Source organism: Asparagus officinalis, chromosome 10, assembly GCF_001876935.1.
Source record: "Asparagus officinalis chromosome 10, Aspof.V1, whole genome shotgun sequence".
NCBI classification, from domain to species: domain Eukaryota; kingdom Viridiplantae; phylum Streptophyta; class Magnoliopsida; order Asparagales; family Asparagaceae; genus Asparagus; species Asparagus officinalis.
This window is the reverse complement of record NC_033803.1, coordinates 49,297,957-49,308,014: the sequence shown is the minus strand read 5'-3', so window position 1 is coordinate 49,308,014 and position 10,058 is coordinate 49,297,957.

Here is a 10,058-nt window from a genome sequence, read left to right as displayed (position 1 = left end):
GGTGGCAAATGTTACACAAGGTCATGAATGGGCATCGTCATGTCAGTGATGTCGACAACGCGCCGGATCCACAGGTCACGTATTCCGCGCTGCTTTGCCAAGTGTATGCGGCTTTACAAGTCAGTTTGTCCATTTCAACGAGTTTCAGTTATGCGCACAACCTAAGTGTTACCACGAAAACAGTTAAGTTTGTAAGCTAGACAAGTATATAGAGAGTAATAGACTTTTAACTGTATTCGGCAGCGGTAAATATCTAATCTATAATGGAACGCGCTGCTCTACAGTAGCCGTAAGCAGTACGTGTGAAGATCAACCTGAACCAACTGAGCGATTTCCTTCTGTTGATGGCGTCAGGAAGAAAAAGAAGGGCTGCAAGAAAACAAAAGAATAATCAATTTGAATCTTGGCAAATATTTTTTGAAAGCTAATTGGTGGCCTGCATGTGAAAGTAATCAACCCAGCTTGCTTTTATTTCTTGCCTACCTTAATATAATAAAAAATACTCCCTTCCAATTAAGTTAGATTTGTAAACGGTCAAGTTCGTTAGTTTCCAATTCTTGGCAGTACCGATGCAACTTCATTGATGAGGGTTTCACTGGGTAAGTTTTATAGTTCACAAGTGCCTTAAGAAGCGTTATTTGGATATACAAGTTGGTGGCTGGTGCCCTGATACTGATAGGGGATTGTCGCCAATTGTTGGAAAACAAGGTAAAAAATAGAAGTTGGCAGGATGGGTCACCTACACTCAAGCCTGTTCCTTACTTTGAGATCCTAAAACAATCTAGATAGATAAGGAGGCATGAAATGAAATTGTATTTTATTTTTTTGCCTTAGTTTAGACTGCGCTACAAATTATGAGGCGCCATCGAGCCGAATTATAGACTAGAACTGGCTAGATTGTTTAAGTTAATTAGGAATTTAATTAAGCCAAAATTAAAGACAATTTCGAGATCTTTGGCAGTGTTCTCTATAGAATTCTATTTATTCAAGCATATCGATTCTTGCATATAGAGGGGATAAAGAATTATAAGAAATAGAACCGCCATACCAATTCGCCCAGTGTCTAATACTAGACATCTAATCGCCTTTATGATGAATGAATTAGGTGCTACTACTAGTTTTATTTTAGCCGTCGTTGAGGTATGGATATCCTCGAAGAGATTTCGGCATCAGTCTCCAACATATTACCTTCCAACTCCGACAGAAACGTAAATTAAGGCATAGAACGGCCCTGGATGACGAATAGGGAAACGTGGAAGGTTTAAAAAAAGAAAAGAAAAAACAAGAATCAAAATTTTCAAATGGTCCCTTATTGGTTGAGGCGTTTACAGTAGCCACTTATGTGAAATTTGAAATGTGCCTGAAACCGATCAGGAGCAGATGTGGATAGCAAGTTGGAGACGTAGCCCAAGAAAGTTCTATCAAAAGCAGCAGGTGGTCCGTGATACGACAGAGAGCGCACATGAAAGCCTGGCACCCTATTATGCGTGATACCGGGTCTCCAAACCGTTTTCCATCTATAATAGGTGAGAGTAAAGTTCCGTGCAGCTGGAGTCCATACAGGTGTAACTTGTTACGGACCTTATGTAAAATGTGGTGAAACGCGGCCAGACTCAAAAAGGCTCTGCGTTTGGCAACAAGAAACATAGTGTCAAAGATTCTGACGTTCGCAGAAATCGTCTACTTCAAAAAGGCGAAACTGGTAGGTGTTGCTGAGCTGAGTATCCGAAAGCCCAAACCATAATTACGAATCATATTAAGGTGATAGTTGAAAACACTATTGTATGGAAGCGTTTTGAGAGTTTCACTACCAGCTAGGTTTTTCTTAACACAAAAATGAACAAAAGTTATGTAGAGAGACGGAATATTCTCAGATTAATCGTAAAATGAACCCTTCTAAGAGGTCTAGAGGCGCACGTTACTTGAAACAGCGGCGGTTTGTGGCTAAAAATCGCTCAAAGATAGCTACAAATTCACGATGGTGACTCGAACGAAGGTCACAGTGCTGGATGGAAAACAGATGAACTCAAGAACCAAGTCTTCATGCACGAGTCAGCTACCTGAAGGTTTGGAGCAAGAGCTGGGTTCTCGAAAAGATACGCGTAAAAGCGTCCTTAGGTTCACACAGTGACTTTGCAATTTGGAGTTGGTGTATTTGAAAAATGTCGGAAGCTCCTTACCGTATGGTGGCAGAATGTCAGAGACAAATGTCCCCTCCGACGCGCTGGGTATATGTCGTGGGCACTGAACCCGTCGTTTGGTAACGCGGGAATGGACATAAGTGAGAATAGAAGGAAGCTGAACGAACGGCAATAGTAAGTGGGATTTGTATATCAGAATAAAACGCCCTAAGTGGAGGAAGCGCAGTATGGTCATTCCTATTTTCATCAGTAGAAATGGGTCTTTTTATGTAGACGATGCACGGGCTTAAACGAAAATTCTAGGTGGTCTTACGCGCCAGTTGTCCCACAAAAATGCTTGTTGGTGAGTCACGTGTGCGCCACACAGCTGAAAGAAATGGAGGAATCCAACACTTCTACTCTAGATGAACACGAGCGTCAATATACACACAACCAGAGATTTGATTCAAGTAGAGATAAGACAAATAAAACACCTGAATACGGTTCAAAAGCCCTAAGTGGGACGCAGCGTCCAACATTCACACTGAGCGTAAATACACTCAAAGTAATTTTATTATGAAGTATGTTACTATAAACCCTATCGTTCTGTGCATGTTATAGGCTATTGCGCATGGTTATCTCTCAAGTGTAATGTTTCTATTATATTTTTAAGCAGTACTCACTATTTCCGTTAGGTACTTAAAAATTCCAGAGAGATCGAAATAAATAGTATGAGCGAAGAAGTCAGAAATATCCGTGCAAGACGTCAGTATACGTATCCAAACAACGAGCTCAGAAAAAATAATAAAGAAATGCCAACCAATATGCAACACGGTGTCTCATAGAAATAGACACTATCCTAGAATGGTGGACGAGCCAAGGAGGTTCAGAAAAAATTACTAATCAGTGGAAATCAGTTGCATTAGAGAGGGGGTATACCTTTAAAGAAAATATCAATAACTGATTTGACCTGTTCCCCGGAGAATGGAAATGACCATCTCCGCCGCGTGGGCGTCAAAAACAAGTCACACGTGGAACGACGAAAGTCAATGCCACGTCCGAGCAGACAAAAATGCCAACGCCTAAAAATGCGTTGCAAAAAACCGACTAGGTGGACGGCGGTCCACCAGCGTAGACCTTAGGTCAGCCGGACACGGCGTTGCGACGCAAAAAGTCAACGAACGTGACGACCGAAAGTCACACGTGACGACAAAAGGCCAACCTATGCGGTTCAAACCCTAAGGTGGAGCGCCGGTCTTCGCGTACACTTAGGTGCAACAGCGCGGACGAGCGCGTTGCGAGCATAAGTCAACACATGACGACTAAAAGTCAACCGACGTGACGACAAAGTCAACTACCACTACGGTTCTCAAACCCTAAGGTGGCGCCGGGTCAAGCGTACCTTAGGTCAACGCCGGACCGCGAGGTGTCGCGTGCTATCGAGCGCGTTTGGCGCGGACAAAAGTCAAACAGCTGAGACACACAGTCCAAGCACGTGACGACAAAAGTCAAACCCACGCGGTTCTAAAACCCTAAGGTGACGGCCGGGTCAAGATACGGCGTACCTTTAGGTCAACGGAGGAGCAGCGCGTTGGCGACAAAAGTCAACAACGTGACGACGAAAGTCAAACTAGCGTGACGACAAAAGTCACCCACGCGTTCAAAACCGCTAAGGTGAACCCGGTCAACGCGTACCTTAGTCACGCGCCGGACAGCGGCGTTGCAACAAAAAGTCACGTCCCAGTTTGATTCGGCAGCCCCATGTAACACGGATGTGACAGGTTTAGCAAGTTCAAAAGTCAACTCAATGACACGCAGCGCAAACTCAACTCATACAGCTGAAACTCGAGTACTCCAAAGCGAACGGCCAGGCGATAAACGCAGCGCCGGAGACAATCTACGTTATCTCGACAAAGCACGCGGATAAACGAAGATCGAAGGAGCCGAGAGTTGAAATAAAAAACCACAGGATCCGCTTAGGCCGACCTGGAAAGTTGGAGCCATCATATCCAAAGTATTGCGCGGTCTTCTGCGCTATAAAAGAAACGAGTCGCGAAACACTTTGAGGGGGTATCTGTAGGTCATCCAAAATTGCCGATAGGTCCCACTGCACAGCCTCGGTGTTAACGATGGCAACTATGATGTACTTACCCGGTGCCGGGCAAGAATTCAAGATGACGCCGTGAGCGATTTGAAGCGTGAAGCCGACGATTTACGTGAGTCGCGACAGAATGTCAGAATCTACAGGATGCGGGTTGACGACGAAGACCCCGCGATCACCGGCAATTGGACCAACGGCCCCGCCGTGTCCCGATCACCCACTGATATCGCAACCAATACGGGGCCTACAGAGCTGCATCGGCCGAAGATTGCCAAGCATCCGAAATCCTCCGAAGTCCGAGTTGGGACGGGCGAGTCAACGCAAACACAGCGTCATGGAGCCTGGGAACACCTCGACCGCAGACTGAGTAAGCATCCGGTGGGATCCAGGCGCAGACGTAAACAAACGAGGGTGTCTTGGCAAAGCAAGACACCCCAGGTGTCTCGGCAGGCCGAGAACACCCCAAAGGGGTGTCTCGGCCAGGCTCGAGACACACAAGGGGTGTCTCGGGCCTTGGCGAGACACGCCCAGGGGTGTCTCGCTTGGCCGAGACACGCCCCATTGGGGTGTCTCGCCTGGGTCCGCGACACCCCAGGGGGGTGTCTCGCGCCGTTGCGAGAGCACCCTAGGGTCTGTCCTCCGGCCCTTGCCGAGAACACCGCGGGCCAATGGGGGTGTCATCGCCTTCGGCGAGGACAGCCAGCGCCAAAGGGGTGTGCTCGCCGATGGCCGAGACACCGCGCTGAGGGGTGTCGTCGGGCCACACGCCTATGGTTCCCCTCCCTCTCATTTGCTATAAATACGCCGCGCTAGGTTCTATGTGCTAAAAGGCTGTACTTTCTTTTGGAGTTGAAGGCTAAGGCTCCGCAAATTCAAGGCTGAAATTATCTTAGCCAAGGAAGTTGCCTTCTTCGAAGCAGGCGCATTGCCGCCGTAGCCTAAGGTCCCGAGGTTGCTGGCGTTCATAGACGGGCGTTAAGGCCCTGCCGGAGTAAGGAGTGGACAGTGCTGATTTCCAAGCGGTCGATAGCCCTGCTGGCCGGGAAACGAGACGTAAGGAGCTTCACTTGCATACAGTCCCCTTCATTCACGGTATACGCCTCTCTTTCCTAAGTGGCTCGGCCGCGCATTAGCGGTTGGTTTATAAGAGGAGCTCATTATCTCGTTTTAGCCGAGATATCCGCTCATGGAACTTCTAGATCTCAACGCGGATCGACGAAGTTCTGGTTTCTATTCGCTTAGGCGATAGACCGAAACTACTCGCGCTGCCGGGATTATACCGGGAAAAGAGATCTGAAGAGTCGGCCGTCCACGGGATATCAACATCATCGCGCCGTCACACGGCAACACCCACGCAAGGTCGATGAGAGTACGCCTGGCACCCAATCCGGGACGTCGTGTTTATTTTCGTTTAAGTGTAATATCATTTTTCGTTTTCATTTTATCCTGTTGGTAACGCTTGAGAGGAGTTGTAAAGATCTGCAAAGGAGAGGAAGATGCAAGTGACACAACAAGCTCAGGCAACTTTTAAGCCGAAAACGAGCGGGCCGCACTTGAAGTGGCCCGGGAGGCGCACGGATCACTTGGGTTCACCAATTTTGTGGTGGCTCGATGAGTGTGGGGGACGCATTTGACGGTAGTCGGTGAGCACACAAGCCACTTGGAGTTGGCTGACGAGTGTGCGGGTCACTTGGAGGTAGCCCGTGAGCATACAGGTCACTTGGTTCGCCGTTTTGGTGGCCGATGAGCGTGCAGACCACTTGGTCGTGGCCGGTGAGCATGCGGGCCACTCGAATAGACCTCCTCGACCTGGATGATGACGTTTATCTTCTCCTCTTCATCTCGAGCTACATGCGGGAATCTATAGGCATTTTTAAACAACTACAAATATCCCCTCCAAACTGTTTCAGCCTCATTCTTTTATAGAGGAGTTTGAAATACGTTGGATGTGATAGGCCCCTACCTTCAGTCGGTGTCAAAGGACCTGTAATTGGTTTCAGCTCTTGACTTCTTCAGTCTTCAATCTACTCAGCATTTTGTCGAATAGATGAAGTTTTTTCGGCTCTGCGTTTATCGTCTGACCGTTGTTGAAGTCTTGAACTAAAGTTGGTATGTAAGTTTCTGAACTTAGTTCATGTCGTTGAGTTGACGTTGAATCGATCGTCTTCATCGGGAATTCATATCTGGATCACAATTGAACTTCCTGGAATCATCCTTTAATCTGGAATTTTTCCTTAGCTTTATTTTAGCAAAATCATCGATGCGTTGACCGGCCTCGACCTTTACTGTAATGCGTTGACCGGTGTTAACCTTTGTTGTAACACGTTGACCGGCATTAACATAGTTTATACTCATATGTTTGTCGGAGTTTATACAGTTTCAGCTCTTAAGGCGTTTGAGCGTGACGGTCCTTAATGTTGGGGCTGCAGGACTAACTGTTAAAGTTGATTCATCTGCATGTATAGATCTTATCCTGAAGTTGTCAGATGCTCAAGTCATGAGACAAGCTAATGAAGCTGGTACGTCAGTGATTATTGCATTTATAGGATTTTTGACAAACCCTCAGCCATCAACGGGTTTGATGAGCCTTTACCGACTACCGTTTGAGTCGGGCTAGCATGCAGATTATTTAAATCCGTTCTGCATGTAACGTTATGCTAAAAGAGTTAATCCTTTTAGTGCTATAATATTGAATACGTATACTTTGTCTTTCTTATGGGAATAGACTACCAGGCAATGCGTGTTAGGCGCTGACTTATCCCTTCATAGGATTCAGAATAAAAGTCCCCAGACTTGGATTCAGGTATCTTTTTTACTCGGCGAAAGACTAAACCGGTAACGCGTGTTAGGCGTAGGATTATCTCTATTTAGGAATTAAGATAAAATTCCCCGCGCATGTAAGGCATTGATTTTAGTGTTATTAATAACGACCTCGAATATGTGGGCTTTTGTCCTTTTTACGGTCAAGGACTAACCGGCAACGCGTATTAGGCGCTCACTTATCTCTACTTAAGCTTCGGGATAAAATTCCCCAGATTTGGATTCTGGTGTCTTCTTTACTCGGTTAAAGACTAAACCGGCAATGCGTGTTAGGCGTTAACTTATCCCTACTTAGGCTTCGGGATAAAGTTCCTCGTGCGTGTAAGACACGGATTATGGTGTTATTAATAACAACATGCCATAATATCGAATATGTGGGCTTTTGTCCTTTTTTATAGTCAAGGACTAACCGGCAACGTGTGTTAGGCGCTGACTTATCCCCACATAGCCTTCGGGACAAAATTCTCCAGATTTAAATTCTGGTGTCTTCTTCACTAGGTGAAAGACTAAACCGGTAACGCGTGTTAGACGCTGACTTATCCCTACTTAGGCTTCGGGATAAAAGTCCACATGCTTATGAAGAATGGATTTTGGGAGTTATAATATTGAAATATTGTGTCTTCTCTTAGGGCAAAGACGAACCCGATGCAGGAGAGGAAGAATTTTATATTCTATCTCTCAAAGCTGAAGAGGAAGATTTTTATATTCTATCTCCAGTTGCAAAGGAAACTCAAAGTGGGATCTTCACTTCAAGAATCTGGAAAGGTGAAACTAAGAGTGGGATCTCCACTCCGAGAATCAAAAAGATTCGGATAATCCTAACTGTCGAAAGGTTTGATTACCGAACTAAAGATGAGTTTCTAGTTTATCGAGAGTGAATTGTGGTTTTGGCACTAACTATAGGAAGGTTTGACTAAGTGGGATTTTGAGGCGACCCTAACTGTAGGAAGGTTTGATCACTCGATTTAAAAGTGGACCTCTCGTTCTTGGAAGTTATCGAGAGGAGGTTTTGGTTAAGGCCCTAACTACAGGAAGGTTTGACCAAATAGGGGTTTGAGACGATCCTAACTATTTAAAGGTTTGATCGTTTAATTTGTGGACCTCTCGTTCATGGAAAGAATTAAGAGGGGATTTTGATTGTGGTTCTTACTGTAAGAAGGTTTGACCAGGTAGACAATGAGAGTGGGAGTATAAATCACAATGGGAGTGTTGACTTGTACCGATTACTCAGTGGGGGTTCTTGGTGTCAAGTGATAGGAACTTAACACGAAGGGGTTTGATAATTCGTCATGGATTGACAGATCAAAATTCCAAGCATTATGTCCGGATTCTAACCATGGAAGTGTTGAGTGCACGGACGTAGCGGGAGTTTGAGTGGATTAAACCAGAAAGAATTTTAGTAGACCCACCGTTAATTAATTTGATCTGTGAGGGATTTTGTGGTGGAGGATTATAAATCGTCAACACCAGTGGGAGTTTTTTTTATGAGGGAAGATTGATCCAACGAAGTAATCAAATCTCATCTCAGCAAAAGAGTGCTTGGAAGTTGGTGGAATTGATCCCGACAATGAGATGTGTTTCACCCTTGAACATTCAGAGTCCAAGTGGGAGTTTCTCATTTATCACTTCTTTGTAGTGACCGGGTTATCCCTAAGAATACATCATATAGCATTCTTCTGGGAACTTCACGTTAAAAGAATCATCCACCCCCAACTTCCTTTGTGAAATCGGGTCTAACATTGTACTTAGTTGGATGACCAGGTTATCATTAAGAATATCAGGCATGACACTCTCCAGGAACTTCCCGTGAAAGAAAGGAAATAGTTTAGACTCATATACATGTTGGAGTATTGAGAAGCAGTTTATACTCGTATACTCTTCGGAGTGTGCATTCAGCTTAATTTGGCATTATGACACCAGCTTCAACCAAGATTTGGATGCTATTTTTGAGAGCAAAGCAAGGCTTGGTAGGATGAAGGATCCTCCTGTGGTACGCACAGTACTTTGGATCCATAGTATTTTTAACTTCCTCCTGATTTGCGATAGGTAGTAGCTTGATCTTGTTGTTCTCAAGGAGGGATTCGAAAATGGTTGGAACGTCTTCGTCCTTAAAGGAGTACTCTTTTTAGAGTCTTGATTTTGAAGTATTTTGTTGTCTTCAGGGTTATTGTTGCGACGTCTGATTAACGTCAATAACTGCTACAGGTGCCTTCCCCTTACCACGGGAGACGAAGCTTAAGTTCAGAGGGTTAGCCGTCAGTTGGCTTCTTTCGGTTTTCTTCCTTTCGAGGAAGCATTCGGCTGCTCTCCGTACACCTTCAATTCTTTCTAGGTGTTGGACGGTGATACTCCCATAACTTCCAAAATATCAATGGATAGATTGTTATGACAGGTTTGGAGGATGAAGTCCTCTATGACTGGATCTCAACAATTCATCGCCTTATTTCGGAAGCGCTTGATGAAGTCGTCGACCTTCTCTTCGTCTTCCTATTTCTCCTCAAAGAGTGTTCTGATGGATACATCAGCGTCGTCATCAAAGAAATTGCCGAGGAATGAGCTTTTCATATCGTCCCAGCTGTTGATGCTTCCAAGCTCGAGACGGTGGTACCAATCGAAGGCAGGCCTACGAAGGGTGCCTTTGAATAACCGAACCATCAAGGCTTCATTGCCAGAAATCATACCCAAGTGGGACTTGAAGTAGATTAGATGTTAAGTGGGTGAGCCCTTTCCATCGAACGACATGAAGTTGATCAGGTTGAACTTCGTCGGGTACGAGATCGACTCCCACTCTCTTGGGTAAGGGCACAAAATATTGGTCTTCTTCACCTCTCGAGCAGACATCAGAGCATTGATTTTGCTCTCGAGGTCCTTCATCTTTTCGTCCTCATCTGTATCATGTTTTGGATGATTTCTGAGAGGAACAAAGCGGCCACCCCTGGCATTATCATCTTTGATGGGACCACCCCCAGCGTTGTTATTTTTAGTGGGGCCACCCCCAGCATTCTGGTCAATGGAAG